Below are 22,503 nucleotides of genomic sequence, written 5' to 3' on the forward strand. Positions count from 1 at the left end.
ACGGTCTGCTGGGGGACACACCTGGGCAGCCGAGGCAGAGCTCTGGATGGAGGTACGCGGGGCAGGGCACCTGTGCAGACGTGAGTCGGGGGAGGAAGCGGGGACGAGCAGCAGCAGGGGTGAGACGCGGCGGAAGCCTGGTGGGCCGAGCAGGGCTCAGAGGGCGGAGGCCCTCCGAGAACAGTGCCGGGAGCAGAAGGCGCAGGCACTGTTTGTTCATTGAAAAAGACTGATGAGGGTGCCTGAGTGGCTCAGTGGGTTAAGCCGCTGCCTTCGGCTCAGGTCATGATCTCAGGGTCCTGGGATCGAGTCCTGCATCGGGCTCTCTGCTCAGCGGGGAACCTGCTTCCCTCTCTCTGCCTGCCTCTCTGCCTGCTTGTGATCTCCGTCTGTCAAATAAATAAATAAAATCTTTAAAAAAAAAAAAAGAAAAAGACTGATGAAATCAGAGAATTTTAGGTCTGGGAGATCTTTCCGAGGCCATCTATGCCCAGCCCTCCCTCGGGCACCAGGTGCGCATATACACAGACGTACGTCCACACGCGTGTGCACGTGCACATGACTGTCCACCCATGTACACGTGGTGCACACACACGTGTGTGCACAGATGGAAACATCAGGGCCCAGAGGGGCTACACGACTTCCCTAGTGAGATCCGGGAAGGGGAAAAAAGTATCACCTAGAAATCACAGGACACCCGAGGACCAGAGCGACGCACACACGGTATGGATCGTGTAATGGCTTGTCACGGGGCCTGGACCCCGCTCCCGAAACAGCAGCTCACGGGGTGGACCACTGCTCAGCCAAGGACTAGCTCCAGCAGAAGGGAGCTCCGCCCCACGCCTCAGGGGGAAACTGCCCGCATCAGCCAGCCGGTGCAAAGGGCCCTTCCGAGCTGTCCCTGCCTCCCCACGCCGGTCCACCCGGCTCGCAGCCCAGAAACAGCCCAGAAACAGCCCCTGGGCTCAGCAGGCACGTGGCAGCCACCGGACACACAAGGAGGTCCATCTAGGACGGAGTGGTCAGCATCTGGTGACATTTCCAGTCCACTCCCACTGTACAGAACAGAACAGAACAGTGAGGTTCGGCCCCTGGGGCCACGTAGGTGAAAAGGCAGGTGCCACCACTGGACTCCGCTGTGTCCCCGTGGAAGCCTGGCCCCCACGGCCAGGGCCCCCCGGCCAGACTCTGGTGGCTGCTGACCCCCAGCGCGTCTGTCCCAGCCCACAAGCCGAGAGGGGGTGGCTCACGGCTCCTCCCGCCCCACAGTCCGGGCGCCCCGCCCTTCAGAACCGGGTGGGCTCCGCGGGGCCATGCGTTTTCATCCAGGCCGCGGTGTTGTGCTCCGGAGGGAAGCTCGTCCTCGTCCTCACGGCCGCATCTTCTCTTCGTGCGGGATCGAAACTGCAGCGCCTCGGGGGCTTCTGCGGCCCCAGGAAATGGACCCCTGCCCGCGGCTGCACCTTCCCCTTCCGTGAGAAGCGCGGAGGGACCCGACCAGACCCCGGACCACAGACCCCGCCCCGCCCTCCCGCATCAGGTCCCTCCTGGTGGACGCTGCGACCCCGGCGCGGCCCTGGACTCTGCGGGTCACCTGCAGCCGAGGCCACGCCCGGGCCGTCGCCAACTCGCTCATGGTCTGCCCCGCGGGCGGGGGGCGCGGGGCGGCATCAGGGCCGGGGTCCCCGTGGCCGCCCACCTAACTCCGTCCTGCGGCCCGACAGCGGGGCGGGCGCACGTGGCCCGGCGGGCAGGGGCGGGGCGGCCGCCGGGCTGGTCCCCGCGGTGAGACGCTCCGGGGCGCAGGTGCCGCGGGCCCAGCTGGCCGCCCCCTTCACAGAGCCGGGCCGGGGCGGGGGGCCACACCGCGCCCCCCACCCCCGCAGCCGGGCTGGGCCTTGCGCCTGCGCGCTGGGGGCCCCAGGGTGTCCCCGCGGGATCGCGCGCGGCCGGGGGCGGGTCTTCCCCTCCGCGCCCACCCCGCGCCCCCAAGTGTCACACACGCGCCGTCGAAGAAGAGGGTGGACGGCGCCCGGTCCCTAAGCAAGGCCGAAATGCCTGCGTCTGTCCGGCTCTCGTGCCGCTTCTCCGGGCGACCCCGAGCTGCGCGTGCACAGTTTGCGCCCCTGAGGCCGGCTCCCCGGTGCTGCGTCCCCGGGGAATCCAACCGTTGGTGGCCCCGCGGGCTCCAGCAGTGCAGGCGGCGGAAGGGCAGCCTGGACCTTGCTAGGGAAGGAGGCTTGGGAGTCAGGCCGGAGCCTTGGGGAGTTTTCCTGGGGGCCGCGGGGAGGGGGGGGCTCCGTGAAAGGGTCACCGCTGCCACAATAAAGCGGCCTGACTGGGGAGGGGGGTGTCCTGGAAAAGGAGAGGCCAAGGGGTGCTGGTGTGTTCGTCCTGGAGCCCTTGTGGGAGCCGCTGGCCCAGGCCCCCTGGGCTCTCCCTGCCTGGGGCCCTGCTACGGGCCTCTGTGCCCCCAAAGCCCTGCACCTGCCCTGCCCGCCCTGCGCCCCCCAAGCCACGTGACTGCACAGATTCTCTCTTCCTCTGCTTTAAGGTGGTTACAGACGGGGCCTGAGTTATTTCAGTTCCCTGACAAGCGCGGCCTCCCAGCGGCGGCGGGGAGTGGACGGGTAAGCTAGGGCTGCAGGGAAAGGGAACGCTCCGTTTCCCCAGAAGTTAAAATTCCCGGGAACTTCAGACCCTTGGTTTGTGAAGGGGGCACGGAAAGTCTGCGACAGTGGAGGCCTCCGGAAGACGGCAGGCCCTGGGTGGGACTCGCTCTCCGGCTCTGGCACGGAAGCCCACGGAGTTCAGCTGTGGCTCGGAAGAGCAGAGGGTCCGTTAGGCGAGCCACCAGCGCGGGGCACGGGGTGACCGGTGTGCGGTACCCCAACCACAGGTGAAACAGCCAGGAGGGAACAACGGGAAGCCCAGTGCAAACGGAGAGTGTCACCCAAAGGTACCCATCGTTCAGACGGCCAGCACCGGCCAGGGCACCGTCTCCTCAAACCCCCCAGCCCAGAGCCACATGTCTCCCCACCCCCGCTGCACCGTGACTGTCTGTGGAGGGATGCCCGTCTTGGTGGTGATACCCCAGCCTTGCCCGTAGCAGGTCAAGTGTCCAAGGGTGGGAAGCCACGTCCTCCTGCCCTTCCCCTGGCACTGGCATCCACCGTCTTAAAAACTGTTGTTTCTGTCCTGCCTGTTCCAGAAGGATCTGAGGCAACTTTGATCGCAACTTCACAAAGACTGATTTCCCAGGAGTCCTGGATTAGCGGAGAGCCAGAGGCTTAAAATTATACATTCACTCGTTCAATCAATCAGCAAATATTTATTCAGCTCTGACCGCCGGGGCCAGGTTCAGTCCACGCAAGCCACGAGCTTCCACGTCCCGCTTCACCCAAGACTCCTCGGGACCCCGGCTCTGCCCGCCGACCTCGGGGCTGGGTTGTGAGCAAAGGCACTTGCCCGTGGTCCCAGGAGGAAGGCGGGGGTGGCCACTACCTTCCTCTGAGAATGCATGCGCCCCCCGCCCCACCTCTAACCCCGAGGACTCTCTTCAAAGGAGCCATTCTGGGGGTGGTCGCAAACCTATACCTTGGCCCGCCAGGAGCTCAGGTAGTCGCAAACCTGTACCTGGCCCGCCAGGAGGCCCTGGCTGCCACCCTGCCCTGGGACCTCGGGAGAGGCGGTCAGCTTCTCCAGGAGCCACACCTGTCACGTAAAGAGGAGGTTGAACTGGACGCCCCCGAGGAGCGCCCCAGCGCTGGAATGCTGGGGTCCTGCCGCTCTGGTGCGCACGAGAGAACAGAGGAAAGCCACTCGTGGAAGGCAAGCATATTTCCAAGCTTCTCATCTTAAAGAAAACCGCCCAAAGCGATGGGCTTGGGACCCAGCCCAGTGAGCCCCCCGCCAGGGTGCACAGGACCCCCGCAGGAGGCCGCGCGCAGAAAGGCAGCATCGCTGGGGCGAGACGCGGTCCGGACGGAGGGGCGGCGCCACAATCAGGGAGAGACGCCTGCCCTAGCACATCCGAGCACCAGGAGACCACAGTCCTTCACGAGGCCAGGCCGTGGCGGGGCTGTGGGGGAACGAAGCAGGGGGACGAGGGCGGGAGCTGAAGGCTGCAGGGTTCCAGTTTCTCGTCCAGGAGACAAGGGTGCACCGAGTTCTCGCAGCCACCACCGAGCCGTGCACGTGACATGCGGGAACCGCGTGTCTGTGTTAGAGCCTAGCAGAGCTATTTCTTAACGTTAGAGGCGAACTTCTCACTGGTTGGAAGGCACCCAAACCGGCCCACTGGGCCAATGCACCCGTTCCCCAGGGCTGCCGTGACAGGTGCCACGGCCAGGTGCCGGAATACGCCTCCACTGTCCAGAGCCCCAAGTCCTAGGCTTTAGTGCAGGGTCGCACCTTACCCCCAGCCTCTGATGTCCCTCGGCTCGTAAGCATGTCACCCCAGCCTACGCCTCCATTGTGACCTAATGTCCCCTGTGGGTCTATATCCTTCCTCTTCCAAGGACGTGAGTTGCAGGACCTCGGTAGGACCTCCTCTAGTAGGACCGAGGACACCTGCAAAGGTCCTGTTCCCAAATAAATTTAATCCACACGTACGGAGGTTAAGTTCAACCCCCACAGGCTGCAAGAATTCGCCTTTAGGACGCATTTCATGCAATTCACCTTCTCCAGCTGGGGAAGCAGGGGTGGGAACTGGTGGCTTGTGTCTCCTCCCAGGGTCCGGCTGACCTACTGGCTTCTATTCCTGCGTGTTTCCGGTACTCCTGCTTTGTTTTCATTGATTTACTTCGTGTTTAGTTTTTTAGGGTTTGGGGGTTTTTGCATTAGATTTTCAGTCTATAAACACGGAGCATTAGAACTACTAAAAGGGACATTTCCTTTCTTTGTCATCACGGCTTCCACCGGGAACTTGTCCCAGGCAGGATGATTGAAACGGTAAGTCCCTCCCCATTGTGGAGGGAAGACCGGGTTCCCACACCCGGGGCTGGGCCATGGACATCACTTCCCAGGCCCACTTGCACCTGCACAGTCAGAATGAGTGGGGGACCCCCGGGCCAGCCTACCCCAAACGCTGCACAGTCTCGGAGCTCCTCTACCCCAGGGGTCTTTGCGCAGAGCAGCCCCCACCCCGGACAGCCGTTTCATTGCCTTAATTTGCTTGCCCGTCTGCTCCCCTTGAGGAAGGGAAGCTGCCCCATTCATTCTCACATTTCCTGCCGGGAGTAACCGCCTAGATGCCCCAACAAACGGCTCACAGGGGGCTCCTCCACCCCAGATGTGTGGACCCCCACTCCGCGCTCATCCGGAACCCAGCCTCAGCCCCCAGCCCTCCCTGTGTCCGAGTGGCCTGTGCCCGGCCCTGGGCTGCCCTTAGATTCAAAACGATCCATGCTGGCCCCGATGCGCCCCACACCTGCTCTCGGGCCCACGGGCTCCCTGAATGGATCCAGAATGCACCCCCCACCAACCGTGTGAGGGGGCACGGCGGCCGGGCCATGGGGTCCGGCCCTGCAAGCGGCTGGGAACCATGAGCTCCCAGAAGGCCAAACCCAAACCTCGTCCCCCAGCCTGGGCCTCTGCCTCCCACCCAGGGACACGGTGGGCAGGCGGGAAAGGGACCCAGGGGTTCCAGCGTCCGCCCCCCTCAGCGCGGTGAAGGACTGCGGGGCCCACACCACTTAGAAGGTGGAGGGTCATCGCGTCTGTCGGCACAGAGCACCGGGAACCTCCAAGCCCCGGCATCTGTGAGCGCGGAGAGCGATCACACTTCAATCACCAGGAAGACCTCTGCTCATTGCGCACAATCATTTTCAGTCATTAACAGACGCCGCTAGACACTGACATCTCGCACGTTTCCTCCACGGCGCGCCGGGGACACTTCTGGCGTTGGGTTTATCATTTGCATCGGTGTCTTCCGCGGACCGACCGCCCGACCCCAACATCTCACACTGTCACTCATCATAAGTGAATTTATCAACATGCACGTAATCAGAATACACAGGAGGGTTTTAACTGTTTGCATACGAAATTACTTCATTCTTCACGCTTCAAAAAAATTCAATTTTGCATAATAAATGATGATAAGGTCCAGTTGACAATGACACAGGTGGGAACTGTACGAGGAGATGCCTGGAATTTCAATGGGCTGGGAGCGTGTCTGGAGGTTCTGAAGCAATCAGCCGCGAGCCCGCTCCCCCGGGGCTGGGGGTCAGCGCACAGCTCCCAGCCCCCACCAGAGGCTCCTCCCGCTCCTGCCTGTGCCCCCACCTGAGAGACCGCCTCCAGCTGCCTTAGACGCACAGTCGGGCCGGTATGAAAATGAATGAGGCCATTACTGCAAATACAAACAACAGCTTGTCTCAAAGAATCGCACAGGGACGTGCCCCCCATAAACAAATGTCACGACCAGCCTTGCCCTGCAAGGAAGACCGCCCGGGGTGCTCGGGGTGACTTGGGGCGCAGACGCATCACACGCAAGAAGAAAGGAGAGCAGAGTGTGTGCGGGCTCGGCCAAGGACAGCTGGTCTCAGGACACACGACAAGGCTCTGCTCCAGGCAGAACCGTGATGTTATGTCTGGTTACGATGGTTTAGGGACAGCACAGCAATTTGGTTCATTACTGAGATGCGTCCCTCCTGTTCTATCCCAGATAGTGCATCCGTGGGAGGGGCCACGAAAATCAGACCGTCCCTGTGCCGTGGGTACCCCCTCCCCAACATCGCGGCCATGGGCATGCAAACACGCGCACACATGCACACACACAGAGGGTCTGGGGCTGCCACCAGAGGTTCTGTGGGTGACCGCGGCCCCTCAGCCCCGCAGCCCTGCAGCCCCCCAGCTCCCAGCCCCCAGCCCCGCAGCCCTGCAGCCCCCCAGCCCCGGCACTACAGCTGCTCCCACCGCTGGGACTGCTATGGCTCCTGCTGCTGCTACAAAGCACAGTGGTCCCAGGGCTTTAGGAAAACTGTCTCCACTCATGGTTAAAACATGAGTCCGAGAACAAATGGGGACATCAGCCGGTTGGGCAGCTGCCTTCGGCTCAGGCCATGAGCCTGGGTCCTGGGATCGAGCCCCGCTTCGGACTCCCTGCTCAGCGGGGAGCCTGCTTCCCCTCTTCCCTTCTCCCTGCTTGTGCGCTTTCTCTCTCTTTAAAGAAAAAAACCCACGAACCTATATACATCTATGTAATCCCAAACACCCTTTCCCATTGACTGTCTGCAAAAGGGACGGGTACGTTGTCACTTTAAAAAGTTCCTGTGGGGGGCGCCTGGGGGGCTCAGTGGGTTAAGCCTCTGCCTTCAGCTCAGGTCATGATCTCAGGGTCCTGGGATCGAGTCCCGCATCGGGCTCTCTGCTCAGCAGGGAGCCTGCTTCCCTCTCTCTGCCTGCCTCTCCATCTACTTGTGATTTCTCTCTGTCAAATAAATAAATAAATAATCTTTAAAAAAAAAAAAAACAAACGTTCCTGTGGTTTTGCACAGCTGTGTCCGCATGTCGCAGCCCCTGGAGCCGTGCGGCCCTCCCCGACCCCGCGGTCGGAGGCTCCTCTGTGCCGCCTCGGGGGCCCCAGGCTGGGCGTCCATGCTGGAGCCCCAGCTCACTGAGGCCACCGCAAGCCTGTGTGGAGCGCTGGCCACTGTCACTGCCCGTGGATGGAGGTGAGGGCCGGGGGTCCTCGGAGAGGAGCCCCCAGCAAGCGGCCCCTGACGGCGGCGATGCCAGAGTCTGCCCAGGACCACCTGCTCCCACCTGTGCTGGAGACGGTCCGGCCAAGGGCCTGCCTGTGAAGGCTTCAAGCGACCCTGGGTTAAAGGGGGCAAATCTGGCTTGTCCCCTGCATTTCCACAGTGTGCGCCGGAGTCGGTGTCACCAGAGTCGCCGGAGCCAGAGCTCTGCGGGGAGAAGGGGAGGGAGCACCTGCCTTCAGAATCTGTCCCCGGATGGAAAAGATGTTGCATTTAACCTTACGGAACCAGATGAAGTTCGGGGGAACTGGGCTGTTGGTGCCAGGAACACATGTGACAGAAAGACGGGGTCGCCCGACACACACCCAGCGTCTCAAGCACTGGGTCTGATCAGTGCACGAGGGCACGTCCGCAGGCGTGGGTCACCGCAGGGCTCACCTGTGGCCGCTCTCCGGCTCCAGCCTGCTCTCTGGAGCCCGGACCTGGTGCCAAGTCCCAGGAAAGTGTCACTTCTTGCTTATGGGGACATGGCACATGCAGAAATGCCAGCTTGCACGGTGACGTCCTCCCTGTGACGCTCGCCCCGTGGTGACGCCCCCACTGTGACACCCCTCGTGTGACACCTGCACCCCCATTGCGACATTCCTACCATGCCACCCTCACCGTGATGCCCCCCGTGTTGCCCTCACACACAAGTCTGGTCTAGCGCAGTGTCTCCAAGATGAAGCCACCGTCCAGCTCCCCTGAGCATTGGTCTGCGAGCCACCGAGGTCCCCTGTCCCTCAGCGCCTGGACCCACAGCCTCCAAACCCATGGCACTCAAGATCCCCTGGGGTGGATCCAGGGGAAACAGGGGGAATCAGGCACAGGTGTTCGGTTCCACCCCAAACCCCGCTGAGCTCCACGAGGACTGTCCTGCGGTTCCAGCACAGACACAGGAGGTTACAGTGGCGCGTGCAGGGTGCCGTGCTGCGGTGGGGGGTGATGGGTGTGCTGGGGTACAGGAGGGTGCACGGACGTGTAACGGGGTCTGTGGGGTGTAGTGGGCTGTGCTGCGTACAGTGGTGTAACGGTGCCGCGAGTGCGGGATGTCATCACTGGCCGTCTGGGACTCTGAGACGAGGGTGGACCCCTGGCTGGGTCCCGCGGAGCCGACTCTGAGGTGGAGATGAGGTGGCCGGACAGGACAGGGGGACCGCGGGATCAGAAACTCTAGAAGGGCGAGGGGCTGGCTGCGGTGCGGTCCCCAGAGCCCCCGCCAGCCTAGCAGACAGGCCCAGAAGCACCTGGAGAGCTGACCCAGTTGGGACAAGAGGACAGGCAGCCCCAGGAGCGAGGCTGTGGCCCCGAGGCGGCTCTCCCCGCTGAGACAGTCCTGACAAGCCTGAGACGGGGACCACCACGGACCCCCAGGCCACAGGGCCACGACACCACCCTCCTGCCCAGCTGGAGACAGGCTCGCCCTTGGGAGGGCTCCAGGGTCTCTGGGCTCAGGGATGCCAGGAACAGCCGAGGGCAGGGGACGGCTTTGCTAAAAGGGGACCGTCCTCAAAAGCCTGCACACCGCGTTACGAACCCCTGGACCTTCGGCTCACACACCAGACAAGACCGGCGGGCTCCTCGACACACCCAGGGAGAAGAGCTGCAGACACGGAGACCCCGCGGTGGGACGGACGCCGCCAGGCATCCCCCCAGCCCCGCCCTGGGCCAGCTTTGGAGAGTCTGACCCCTAAAATCCAAGTACGTCCAAAGATGCCCAAGCTCTGGAAGGAGTTGTTTAGCTCTTCACGTACAGAAAGCGTCACAGTAAATATAACGAGGGTGTTCAGAGAGACAAGAGCAGCACCGCAGCCACGGGACAGAGGATGCGATTCAGAACAGAAAGAACAAGAAAGTATTCGGAGAACAAGAAGGAATTCCCACGACAATAAAAGCAGAATTTTTAGTAGCACGGAAGGAAAAGCTGAGCCCTCTCCCCGGGGAGACGAAGAACTCCAGCAGGACAAAGCGGTAAGAGAAGTGGATTCGGCCTGGGGCGCAGGCAGCAGCAAGTGGGCGCTCCAGAACAGAGGGCAGGGCTGTCCCGCACCCGCGTCCCGGGGAGAGCGAGAGCGAGTGGGCGGCACCCGGGAGCACCGCCAATCTCGCACCGCCACAAGCAAGGACTCCAGCAGCTCTCCGGGACGAGGGCAGGGACGCAGGCGGACCCGGACCCCCGTGCCATCCAGGAAGCTCGGAGCGTGCAGGGACGGCCTCTGGGACTCCAAGGGAAAGTCTCGTCCAACTGAAACATGTTCGCGGGCGAAAACCCGTCAAGAAAGACAAGAGAACGCAGGTATTTTTAGACAAGCAGGTTCTCAAAATACTCATCTCCCACACAGCCTCTCTCGGAAACGTCAGATGTTGCTCCATCAGCGGGAGGGGCAGGTGTGCGGCGCGGGGGAGGCTCGGGAAGGGGCGCCGCACGGGTCGGCGGGGACGCCGATCGCCCAGCACAGGGCAGGACGGATCGGGAGAGTGTCTCCTGCGGAGCTGCCGTCCGGACAAAGCCAGACACATTAAAAGAACAAAGCTGGGGCGCCTGGGTGGCTCAGGGGGTTAAAGCCTCTGCTTTGGGCTCAGGTCATGGTCCCAGGGTCCTGGGATGGAGCCCCGCATCGGGCTCATCGGGCTCTCTGCTCAGCAAGGAGCCTGCTTCCCCCGCCCCCGCCTGCCTTCTGCCTGTCAAATAAATAAATGAAATCTTAAAAATAAATAAAGAAAGAAAGAACAAAGTTGTTTCTTTTAAAAGAGAGAGCAGTCAGTGATTCCATGAAAAAACAAAATTTAATGCAAGAAATGAAACCACCACAGTAGATTAAGTGGCCTCAGTTATGCCGTAAGCATAAAAAATTACACGATAAGCTCCTCGGGGGAGAGGAGGAGAGAGAGACGCGTCACGGTGGAAGCCGACCAGGAGAGAAGGTCTCACACGGGAAAACCAGCAACGTCCGCTTGTTGCTTACAGATGCGACACAACCAGAGACAGACGCGCCGCCGCCTCCTACACGGAGTTCCCGTCGTAAACCGGGTCTCTGCGTCATGTCGATTCAGGAGTGAGTGGTACGGGTCACGCAACACCTGGAGAGATTCTCGGGCTGCAGGGGTTGGGGGGCGCCCTCCCGCGAGCAGGCGTGGGGCGGGCTGAGGTCGTCCATCGTCTGGGCACGGGAGCTGCTGGGGCCGCCGCCGCCATGTGCCCTCCCTGCGAGGGGCCGGGTGACCCAGTGGGCACCTGAATGGGGTCCCCCCACCATCGAGTCCCAAAGGGAGGCGTGGAACGTCGGGATGTCTCTGCCCCAGACGTGGGACTTCGGGGACTTCAGGAGACGGAAACGGGAAGCTGTTCACTGATGGGATCTTCGCTGACTGGGCCAGCGGCCGAGGACCGGCTCCCAGGGCTCCCGGGGTCTCCCGTCTGCGGCGGCAGCAGTGTGGGGGAGGGACCGGCGCGGCTGCGCCCCGGGAGGGGGAGGCGGGGCTGGGTTTGGCCTGCAGGACTCCTGCCATCCGCCCTCGCGGGCACGAGGTCACAGCCGGTCTGCGGCTGCTGTCGCTCACGCTGCTCCAGACACGCTGGCCTTCCTTTCTCTCGGGAAGGAGGGGGCTGCAGTGTGGGGTCTGGCTCCGGGGGGCCGGGAGCAGCCGCACACACCGGGCACACACGTGTCCCCGGGCTGCGCTCTGGAGAAGGGGACCGCCGGCCTCGGACGCTCCGTGTGCCCCTCCCGACCCGAGCCCTGCCGAGCCCCACGCGGACGGCCTGAGTCTCACACACACACATTGTCAGCGGCGGCCCGGCACAGCGACCCCAAAACCCACGCTCGCGAGACCGGCACCCCCCGGCCCCAGGGGAAGTCCCGCACGGCCTGGCCCACGAACTCACGGGGCTGCAGCTCGACCTGCCGGCAGGACGGGCCCTGGGAGTGCAGGGAACGCAGCGGCGAGGGCAGCGCTTCTCCCAGAAGACTGCGGCGGCAGGTACCGGCGGCTCAGTGCGGGGTCCGTGGCAGCCGTGCGCGGCCCCCGAGACCAGGGCGACACCGGCTCGTCTCCCTGTCAAGCGTGGCCGTGAGCAGGTGCAGCCCGCGGGGAGACGGCGGCCCCCCCCTTCCCCGGTGGAGCCAGCGGCCGGTGGCACTGGAAGGGTCTTCGCAGCTTTACCTAAGGACAGCCTTATGCAGTGTTCAAAACTGAATAAAACATTAAATGTACTTCGATAATTTTCATTTAAATTTTTGTATTTATTCATCTAGTGTGCATTGAGCCTTTTAATTTTAACAGATAATTTTAATAATCTAGAAGGAAAAACTTTTCGAAGACATAAATACCCTCGTATTTTAATTTTTACATGTACTTTAATGTACATTTTTAATTCACATTTGGTACACTAAGCTCTAATCACGTTTTATATTTTAATCCTTTCGGTCAATACTGTCAACAGAGTAAGGTGTGTGAAAATTTTTGTTATAAGATGGTAATTAGCGGGGCGCCTGGGGGGTTCAGTGGGTCAAGCCTCTGCCTTCGGCTCAGGTCATGATCTCAGGGTCCTGGGATCGAGCCCCACATCGGGCTCTCTGCTCAGCAGGGAGCCTGCTTCCTCCTCTCTCTCTGCCTGCTTCTCTGCTTACTTGTGATCTCTGCCTGTCAAATAAATAAATTTTTAAAAAAAATCTAAAATGGTAATTAGCTATTTTGCTGAAATAAAGGGAAGAAAACAGAACTTTGTGAAGTAAATACGTAAGAAGGTATCGATGATATTTGCCTCTAACCCTCCCCGGGCCGGAGGGCTCCGGTCCGTCAACAGGGCGCCAGGCGCGCAGGATACGAGTCTGGACTCATCCCCGCGGATCCGCCAACTCCCAGGGACGGGCAGCCCGTGGACGGGCTCTCCACGCGTTCGTCCGATCCCGCGAGCGAGGACTCCGCCGGGGCCAGGACGGAGGGGAGGGCCGGCGCACGCTCACGCTCGCGGACCGTCTCGGCTCTGGACAAGCCCGGGGCGTGGCTGGGCCGTGGGCTGCGCATCTCCCCGGAAGCCCCCCAGCTCTCCAGCCCGAAGGCCCGGGTGCGCGGCCGGACCTGGCCTCCCCCGCGAGCCTCCGCGGCCGCCGGTCGAGCCTCCGCCGCGAGCCTGCTCTCTTCCCTCCCGAGCTGCTTCTGAGGCCACCGGTGGTCCCCGCGCGGGACTGGCTCCCTGATGCTGACCGTTCCTGCGTCAGACGTTGAGGAGACTCGGGGACACCCCTGGTGAGGCCGTCAACCTTCCCTCCGTGTGTCAGGAGCCCCCCGCACCCAAAGCCACCTCACGCGTCGCGGCACAGGGAGCCGTGCGTCCGGGAGGCAGAGGAGGGAGAGGGACACGGCAGGTCGGCCACACGGGTCAGTGGGGGGCGGGCTGTCCCTCGAGACACAACGCAGCGTTCACATCGGCTGTGAGTGAGGACGGGACAGACACGCGGGTAAATGCCACGAGATGGAGTCTTCAGGGGACCCTCTGACGTTCAACCCGGGCCCAGCGCCGGCCCACGTCCCAGCTGCCCTTGAGCAGGCCGGGGCCCGTGGACGCCGGCCAGCATGGCCCAGCGTGAGCCACGGGGCGGCCGGCAGCCCTAAATGTGCTGGACGATGCGGGGGGCCCCGGGTCTCCTCCCCAACAGACCCCCACTGTCCCCCATCCCCCGAGTGGCAGTGCCCCCCCCCCCAAGAGCAAGAGAGAAGCAGATGGAATCTTCCTGCTTCTCCCAAGAACTAGAAGCACTTGGAGCCAAGGTCGTTGGGGCACTTTGCAAGTAGACGTTGATGCCCACGAGCTGAATGAGCTTTGTTAAAATCAAGCACCGTGTGTCCAGGTAGGGAGAGACACACAGACACGAAGCCTTAGAAAGACAGACACGGGCTCTCGGGCTGTGACCACACGGCGTGGCTCCGCCGAGTCGCACAGGCGCCACGTCTAGATGAGGCCACGTGTCCACGGCCCAGTTAGTACATTCCTTCTAGGGACGCCCCGCCTGGCCACCGGGACGGCAGAGGCCGACATCATCCGAGATGGGCACAGGGGCAGAGCCTGGCCACCCTGGCACCGCGTCCCCCGTCCCGCAGCTCACGGTGGGGAGAGCTGCGCTGACTCGCACGCCAGCCCTGGGAGGTCACGGTCATATCGGCCTGCATGGGACCGGCTGGCCTCCGCCTATCTCTGAGAAACGCTTGCTCACCAAATCAAGAAGAGGTAACATCTGCAGAGGTTAATTTTGCCTAATTTAATAAAAAAAAATTTAAATACCTTAAGAAATTAAAGTAATGGACACAACTCAGAGCCTCCAAATGGGTCCCCAGAGCACCTTTACCTGGTGTCCTGTCACCCGCAGAACTGATGTGACCCCGTGAAGGGCACGGCCGGCGTGCACAGGGATGGCGGCGGTCGGGAAACTGAGGTGCCGTCTCGAGCCCCCGCACAGCACGGCCCTGAGCTCGGAGGCGATGACAGAAAGCCCCCCGGACCCACACAGAGGGGCTCTCCCACCTCCCCTCTGCCCGGCTGCTTCCCAATCCCATCCTGTGTCACAAGAACCCCAAGAACCCGCCACCAGCCAGCGGCCTGTACACAGCAGGCGCTCAGTAGATGTGTAAAGGGCCGAGGGACACACACAGAGGGACCGCCGCGCAGGAACCCACGGGAACACACCAGGGAGAGGGGCCTCAGCAGACACCAGGGCTCCATGGCCATCCAGGTGTGGTCAGCCCTGGGCCCAGCAGCTGAGAAGCCACAGCCCCTGCCGGTCGAGCTGAGGGTCGTGATCGTGCCCAGGGCTCACTCACACACGTGCTCCCAGCCGCTGGCCGGGGAGGGAGGGCTTTGTCTGAATTCGCCCAGAGGTGCCAGCGCTCGGGGAACAACGGTTGAATGGATGGACGGATGGATGCACGGACGGACGGACGGATGGGGCGAGCAAACCAGACGACACAGAGAAAGTCTGCCATGTTGCCCACAGCCCACACGCCGGCCCCTCCACCCTCATGGGGCAGGGGACGGAGGCCGATCCCCCAGGGGCTGGGCACGGGGAGCCGCGTGTTTGCTCGGGCTCCCGGGACAGCTGGGGCGGCCGGCTCCCTTGGCTCTGGCAGGCACGGGCTCTGGGAGGCGCCGCTAGGAAGCAGGGAGCACGCTGCGGCCATAGCTAGAGATGGCACCTCGTTGGGCACAGGCTGGGCACGGCCTGGGTGCTTCCAGCTGGTCCCGGGAGTGGGCCGGGCCGGGCCGCGGTGGGGGAGCGCCCGGTGTGGCCACGGGAGACACAGGGCCCGGCTGTGAGGCCAAACCCCTACCTGGACGTCCCAAAACGTCCCCACCCCACAGGCAGGAAAACAGTCTGGGGGCTCTTTGGAAGGAAGGAACCAGAGGAGACGTGGGCAGTAAGGCCGTTCAGTGGATCTTTGGTTTTAAACATTTCAACAGTTTAGGATATTTTAAAAAAACTTTAAAGAATAAAACATAAAAAATGTTAAATTATTCAAAATAATTCCTACAAAGATTGAGATAATGACCAAACTTGGAAAACTGCGTAGAGCCTATAAAGGTGCAATTGTCCATTTCCTGCACATGGTATTTCCGTCGTGGTTGTGCGGACGCTTGTGTCCGTTCTCAGGATTGTCAGGGTGATCCCTTCAGACGGCTTCACCGGGAAGAAACACACGCATGCGAGCGCGCGTGCACACACGCCGGACACCTCACGCGCGTCCAGCCCACATGGCCCTTCCCTTTCATCGGGAGGTGTCAGAACGGCCCTTCTGGAGCGGGTCTGTGCTCTGTGGGGCCGGGAGCGGCGAGGGGACGGACAGACTCCCCGCGGAGCAGAAGCATCACTGCTGCTGTGAACCCCACCTTGTCACATGGCTCTGCGTGCCGCAGCCCCGACCCCGGGCCCCCCACAGGCCTGTCCCGTGCCTGAGGACGAGGCACAGACAAGAAGAGCCCGGGAAGCCAGAGCCGGGGGATTTTCACGAGATGAGCAGTTTCCGGAACATGCAGCCGAGGTTCTGAAAGCGAAGACCCACGTCGCGTCCGCAGCGGGACCCCACGCCACCCGGAGAGCCTGCGCGCACAGGAGGGCCAGAGCCCCGTCGGGACGGCAGCCAGCCCCGGTGCCCCCGGACGGAATCCCCGCCACGCCCAGGGAGGAGGCCACCAAAGCTGTCCACACCTTCAGTCACACACGCAGACGGAAACCACCTGGGAAGGGCAGGCCGCACACAGCCCAGGCAGCGGACAGAAACGCCAGGAGGAAACCACGGGGCCCAGCGGCAGGAAGGACAGGGGCTCGGAGCCGGCGGTGAGGACGGTGGACGCAGCATGCCCGCTGCCTCTCGCTGTCCCGCCCCGGCCGCGTGCTGCTCAGGGTCCCCAGTCGCGCTGGCAACACCTCCACCTGCCCGTCTCCCCGTGGAGGAGCTTCTCCAGACACTCCTCCGCTGCACCTAGCCGCCCGCCGCGGACCGCCACCCCGAGGGAGGCCCGCTGACCAGCACCACAGACACTGGCCAGTCCAGACGGCTCCTTTCTGAGAAGTGCAAAAGGCCCCCTTTTCTCCTGGCCCCTGAGCCCTGTAGGCCTCCCTGGAGCTTGGCCAGGGGGGCAGAGGGCTGGTGTGCAGGGGCGTTGGGTCCCGACTCCCACCCTGGCAAGGAGCTCCTGCGGGAGGTCAGTAAACATGTGAATACCTTCTTCTCTTTCAGCGTCGCTTTGGTTCCAGTCCGGTTAAAGACAGCGTCCTGACAGTCTCAGGTGGGAACTGCCTCCTCACTTAGGAGATGCGGACGGGACCCCGGGGCGGGTCGGCTCTAGACGACTGAGGTGAAAGCTGTCCGGCGCACACCCCCTCCCAACAACGCACCTCGTATGCCTGGCCCCGGTCCCAAACGGAATTCTGCTCCCACAGGGGACGCGACCAGGGGAGCAAGGGCTCGGCCTCCCGCTGCAGGAAGCTGCCCAGCAGGAGAGGTGCGAGGGGTCTGCAGACGGGGTTCAGGTGGCCTGGGCATCTGCTCAAGCCCACACAGAAACCACCGGGACTGGGATGCGAACTGACCTCGGAGCTAAAGCCGCGTGGCTCTCCTCTGCCTGACACACACCCCCGGAGACAAAAGGGCAGATCAGACCCGAGATCTCTAACTCATTACTGTGTTTCCAATACTTCTGCAAAATACAATAAAAGGAATTATTTTTAAATGATAGCGCCCTTGAAGGTTCCAGCCATGCCGGACTGCACAGTGGTTTCCAAGCCCCCGCTCAGTCCCAGTGCTGTCCTGGCTGCCGACAGTCAGGGACGCACAGGGCACACAGATCTCTGGGCGGCCCCTCTGGGGACCTTCAGCTCCTGGGTGGACACCAGGTTTCCACAGCTGACGGGGTTCTGATTGAAACTTTGATCTGAGTCTTGTGAATTTTTGCGAATATAGTGATTGTTTCCATGGGCAAGAGTATGTTAATCTGACTTCAATTAACATTCGATTTCAGGGCGCCTGGGTGGCTCAGTGAGTTAAGCCTCTGCCTTCGGCTCAGGTCATGATCTCAGGGTCCTGGGATCGAGCCCCGAGTCGGACTCTCTGCTCAGCAGGGAGCCTGCTTCCTCCTCTCTCTCTGCCTGCCTCTCTGCCTACCTGTGATCTCTGACTGTCAGATAAATAAATAAAATCTTAAAAAAACAAAAAACAATATGCCTATATACTTAAAAAAAAGAATTCGATTTGACTCAGGGAGAGAAGTCAAAGTGCCAAGGGTGTGGGTGTGCGCGTCCTCCTCCCCCGGACCCCCAGCTGCGGACGGCCTCTCTGGGGCACAGGGCGCCGCTCTTCAGTGCAGGCGGGTCCCCAAGGCTTGGCTCAACCCCGGAGACCCCGAGCTCGTCCACGCGTGAGCAAGCGAGCAAGGGGAAGACGGGGACTGTGCAGGCAGGTGCTGGGACGTCCCAGATCCTGAGCCTCCTGGCCACGGTCTCCACTGCTGACCGCCAGGCCATGTCCCCCAGGACAGCCTGTCCTCGGCTTTCCCCTGGTTGTGCCCGCTGGAAAGTGGGGTCCCATTATGGAAAACCCGGAGCCGCTCCAAGCCCTGGGCCCCCACCAAATGCCCCTGTCTCGGCAGAAGGCCAGACAGTGCACGTGCCGGCTCTCCGCTGGCCGCTGGGCCGAGGCGGGAGGCACACCCTCACGGCGGTGGACATGCGGGTCCCCTCAGTGCCGCCTGTGCAGACAGCCTGTGCGGGGCGAGCCGGTGGTGTGTGCGAGCGCAGGGCTGGGTCTCCCCGGTCAGCCGGGTTCCCTCGTTCAGTTACAGCAAGTGGGGTCCACCCCAGGACGGCGAGAAAGCCAAGCTGCAAATCTGACCCCGTGAACCGTCCTGTCCCTCCAGAGAGCACGCGGGCACCCTCGTGACGGGACCAGGGAACGGGCCCAGGCGGAGCGTCCCAGGCATGGCTGGGGCTCTGGCTCCCTCCCGGCCCCCCCAGTGCTGCTGCCCCGGTGCCCCCCTCTCCACACACCTCGGTCTCCAGGTGCCCAAACCGCCCCTGGAACAGCGTCTGGATGGTTGAGGAAACATCTGTCTTTGTTTGGAGGTTCAGTTTCATAAATTCAACCAAAACCGGCCCCTGAGGCGGCCCAGCCGTCTCCCCGGAACCTCCGGTGCGATCTTGGTCTGCTGAGCTCCGCTTTGGCCGGAGCCGCCTGTCCCCGCATCCCGCGTGGCTCCCACTTCCTCTGCAGATGGCCCTGTGCGGCCTGGTGCGCCTGCCTCCTCCCCCGCCCGGCACACCTCCACGGCTTTGCGGGTCCGACACACCAGAGGCTCACGTGGGATCGTGACGCACGGAAAACCACGAGGACCTGGTCGACGGACAGGCTACTGGGTAACAGAATCAGCCTCCTCGAGGGGCCGCCTGCCTGTTTCAGCAAGAAGACGGGCACGGGCCTGCGTTCAGGGTTCTCAGCTGAGCTGGAGGGTCACCCCTCCAGGTGCAGAAGAGCCGCACTCAGAGGCCAGGTGAACTGTCCTTGACCTTCGTTTGTGTCCTCGTTCTCACGAACAGAAACTACAGGCACGAAGCTGATTTCTTCCAACATCATTTTCCCACGGGCCGTCTGTGTTAGATGCTCCGAACCCACACGACCCCGCACACCCAACACGTGAGCCCATGAGCCAGAGCAGTCGCCCGGGAAACCCAGGACTGCCCCCATATCCCCCCCAGCCCTGCACTGCCCCCACTCCCAGGCCCGCCCCTGCCCCAGAGTGGTGGCCTGCTGGGAGCCTGGTCTGCAGGGCAGGGAGGCAGTCAGGTGCCGTAGGAAACAGTCGCCCCCACCGTCCCCCTCCCTGGGGTTCGCCTGCCTCCCCCAGTGAACCCCCGTCTCACACCACCCACAAGGGACAGACACAGGGAAGCCCAGTCCTCTGGGCTTTTCTCTCTGGCTGCCTTTAAATTCCACGACAGCCGCTCTTACCAATTACCGCCTCTGGGCAGGGCCCTGAACAGAACAGGTGGGCACTTTCCTTCTCACTAAAACAAGTGCCCGCATCGAGCCCTGTGTCGGGCTCCCCCGTGTCGAGCAGTGGGGAGCCTGCTGCTCCCTCCCCTGCTTGTATGCAAGTTCTCTCTCACATGAGTGAATGAAATCTTTAAAATAAATAAATACATAAACAAATTAGTGCCCAGAGTCCGGAAACACCACATCCATGCGTTCCCGCAAGAGGAAGAAAGGACGGACGGACAGGGCGCCGCACCCACGCGCGGCCTGGAAGGACTCTGGGTGATTGTCCCATTAATCGATTCTCTGAGTCTTCGGGATTCCTGGGTCCGACCAGCCACGGCTCAATAAACATTAATATTGGGGCGACAAATGTAACTGTCACCCCAACTGCTTTTTCATCATTCTGGAATAAACACATTGCCTCTTGGAAGGGAAGTTCTTTCTCCCCGCCCTCTCCGTGGCCGCAGGCCTCTGGTGGCCGTGTGGCCGAGGCGGGAAGCAACGGGAAGCCGGGCTCGGGCTTCTCCACAACACGGGCTCGGTGCTCGGCTCAGTGGCCTTCAGGATCCCGAACTGCCCCATTCTGCCTCGGCCCTCTGGGAAGGCAGCGTCACTGCGCTGCTCTGGGCTCTGAGGAAGATGGGGCTGGGGGCCGGCTGCCGCTTCCCAGACCCAGGTCCTCCGCTGAGGCTGTGGGACGGCCCCTCGGACCCTGCTGCGGGGAGAGGGCCAGAGAGGGAGTGCTCCGGCTGCCTCTGTGCCAAGGGGGAGGCAGCACAGACCCCTCCCGGCCACCACCTGTGGGTCAGGCCAGCAGGTGACTCAGCCCCCGAGGGCCCGGTGACAGGGTTACCCCAAGACAGGGAGCATGAAGTCCCCTCCGGCTTCGGGGCACTGGCGGGGAGGACTGTGCAGACCAGAGGTCCCGGTGTTCTCAGACAGGCCAGGCCGTTCTTTGCCCCTGGGGGCGCAGGTGGGGTAGGGAGGGGCCGGGGAGGCAGAGAGAGGGTCCTACAGAGCACCCCCCCAAGCCTGGCACCGCAAGCTGGAGGAAATGTGCCCAGTGTTCAGAAAATGCCTGCTCAGTGTTCCTCTCCGGGTTTGTCTCTGATCCCACACAAACAAGAATGCCCCCAAAGGGTCACCGAGTTCAGTGAAAATCCTACAAGCTTTTCCAGAACAAATAACAGACACTGACCTCTGGCCCCTCTTTGCATGAGAATTAACATCAGCGGGCCCAGCCGGGTAGCGGCAACCCGGGCTCCGTAAATGCCGGCTTCTGATTTAAAACTCTGATTTTTTTCTTCTTAAGAAGGCAGAAGAAAAGGGGGAACTTGGAGCTCATCTGCATTACAGATCAGGCCTCTTGGAGAAAATCAGCCATCCATAATTCATGACGTGTTCCCGCAGGGGCTGCAGAGAGCCCAGATCCTAGCAACAGAGTCCTGGCAACGCGGGCGCAGCCAATCCGGGCCGGCCCCCTCCCGCTCCACCGGCGGTCGGAGGGGGGTGCACCCACACATCTGCCTCCCGCTCCGCCGGCTGGGGGGGCTCCCACACATCTGCACGGGGGCTCGTTATGAACGGTTCCCTGGCTGGGCACCGGGACGGGAGGCAGGAGCCACAGGCTCGGGCCGAGGGGGTAGTCCGTGTCTGTGGGGCAGGAGCCGCAGTCCGGGGCGGGTTCCCCCAGGTCGGGAGGCAGAAGCATGTCGGTTTTCCCAGCCGGGAGGCCCCCGCAGCCAAAGCTCCTGGCCTCCAGGGACTGCCAGTGAAGCCAGCGCCTCGCTCTGCGCGCCTCGGGTCGCTTGTAGGGCTCTGCCCAGAGCCTCCCAGATGCGCCCCATCCCCGTGCCCGCCCCCCACGCCCCGGGAACCGTCCCTTGGGACGCTCTATCGGGGGCGCGACGCAACACAAGGGAAGCGTGCCCTCCTTCCCCCCAGCTCTGCCACCGCAGAGGACGCACAGGCGGGAGTCCCGTGTGCCCCCAGGAACCACGGGCGGCCCCCGGACGAGAGGGAGGGAGTCATGCTCTCGACATCCGGGTTCATGGTCTTGTAGACGGACGCCTTCACGGCAAGTGTCCCGACTCCAGCTTCCTCGTGGCGTCACAGCAGCTCAACTTGCACCCGGAAGCCACACGGCCCGCAGGGAGCCGGAGGCCTTCCAGCCAGCGCACGGCCACCAACAGGCCCAACCGCCGGGCGCCGCAGCCCTGCCCACGGCCGCGTCCGGCTGTCCGGCCCGCACCTCACATCACACTCGGGGAACACGCGGGCAGCACCCTTTTCTGTGTTCCCTCAAAAGCACGGGGATGACCTCCCGTCTGCTGTGGCCAGGGCCCTTAGCGGGGCCATCCCGCTGAAGATTTCCTCGCCACACACGGGGCAACTCACACTCGCGCTTCCCCGACGTGCACTAGGGGTGCCGGGACGGGCTCGCCGACGGCCACCTCGGTCTCCTGGAGGCATGAGGAGCTCACAAGGCTGCCCCGGGCCCCCGGGCCTCCGGGCCCATGAGCGGCGGGCAGCGGCCTCCACCTGAAGCCCTCCGTGTCCCGTTCACTCACGGGCCGTGAGAGCCAAGATAACCACATGCCTCATGGACACACCAAGCTGTATTTTGGGACCCATTGCCCTATTTTGAACTGTACTGAATTTAAATTAGCAAGAGCCTGGGCAAGCTGCCAAGAGCTAGAAGGAAAATGCAATATCCTACGGGTCCGCCTCCCGCCCCAAACACCCTCCCAGAGGTGGTGGGGCTCCGCTTCGGAACCTCCCGGAAAGCAGATTTCATGAGAGATGATTCCCTCACGCAGACTCAGACTGCTGGGTCCTCTAATCCTACTGGAAAAATCATCTCATCTTGGGAAAAGTGGGGTTTTTCTCCTGGATTGAAATGGGTGCCTTCCCCTTGAGTCACATGAAAATGTCACCTGCGTGATGATTTAGATCTAAAACCACGCTTGGATTTCCGCAGAGTCCAAACGGACCCCACAAAGCTCACCATGCCTTGGAGAAGAGACACACAGACACCAGCACAGCCCGCAGGCCGGCCGGCGATGGGCCTGGGACAAGCTCCCGGGGGTCCGTCGGGCCAGGATGGGGCTTTGGGCCCCGCCATGCACCACAAGGGGAGGGTTTCGCAAAGCAGATCTGACTTTGTGATAAATAACCCCTCCGGTCTGTAGGGCCAAAGCAGCACATGGCCTTGGTGGGGAGGGTGTGGTCAGGGCCT

The sequence above is a fragment of the Mustela erminea genome, chromosome 11, assembly GCF_009829155.1.
Source record: "Mustela erminea isolate mMusErm1 chromosome 11, mMusErm1.Pri, whole genome shotgun sequence".
NCBI lineage: Eukaryota > Metazoa > Chordata > Mammalia > Carnivora > Mustelidae > Mustela > Mustela erminea.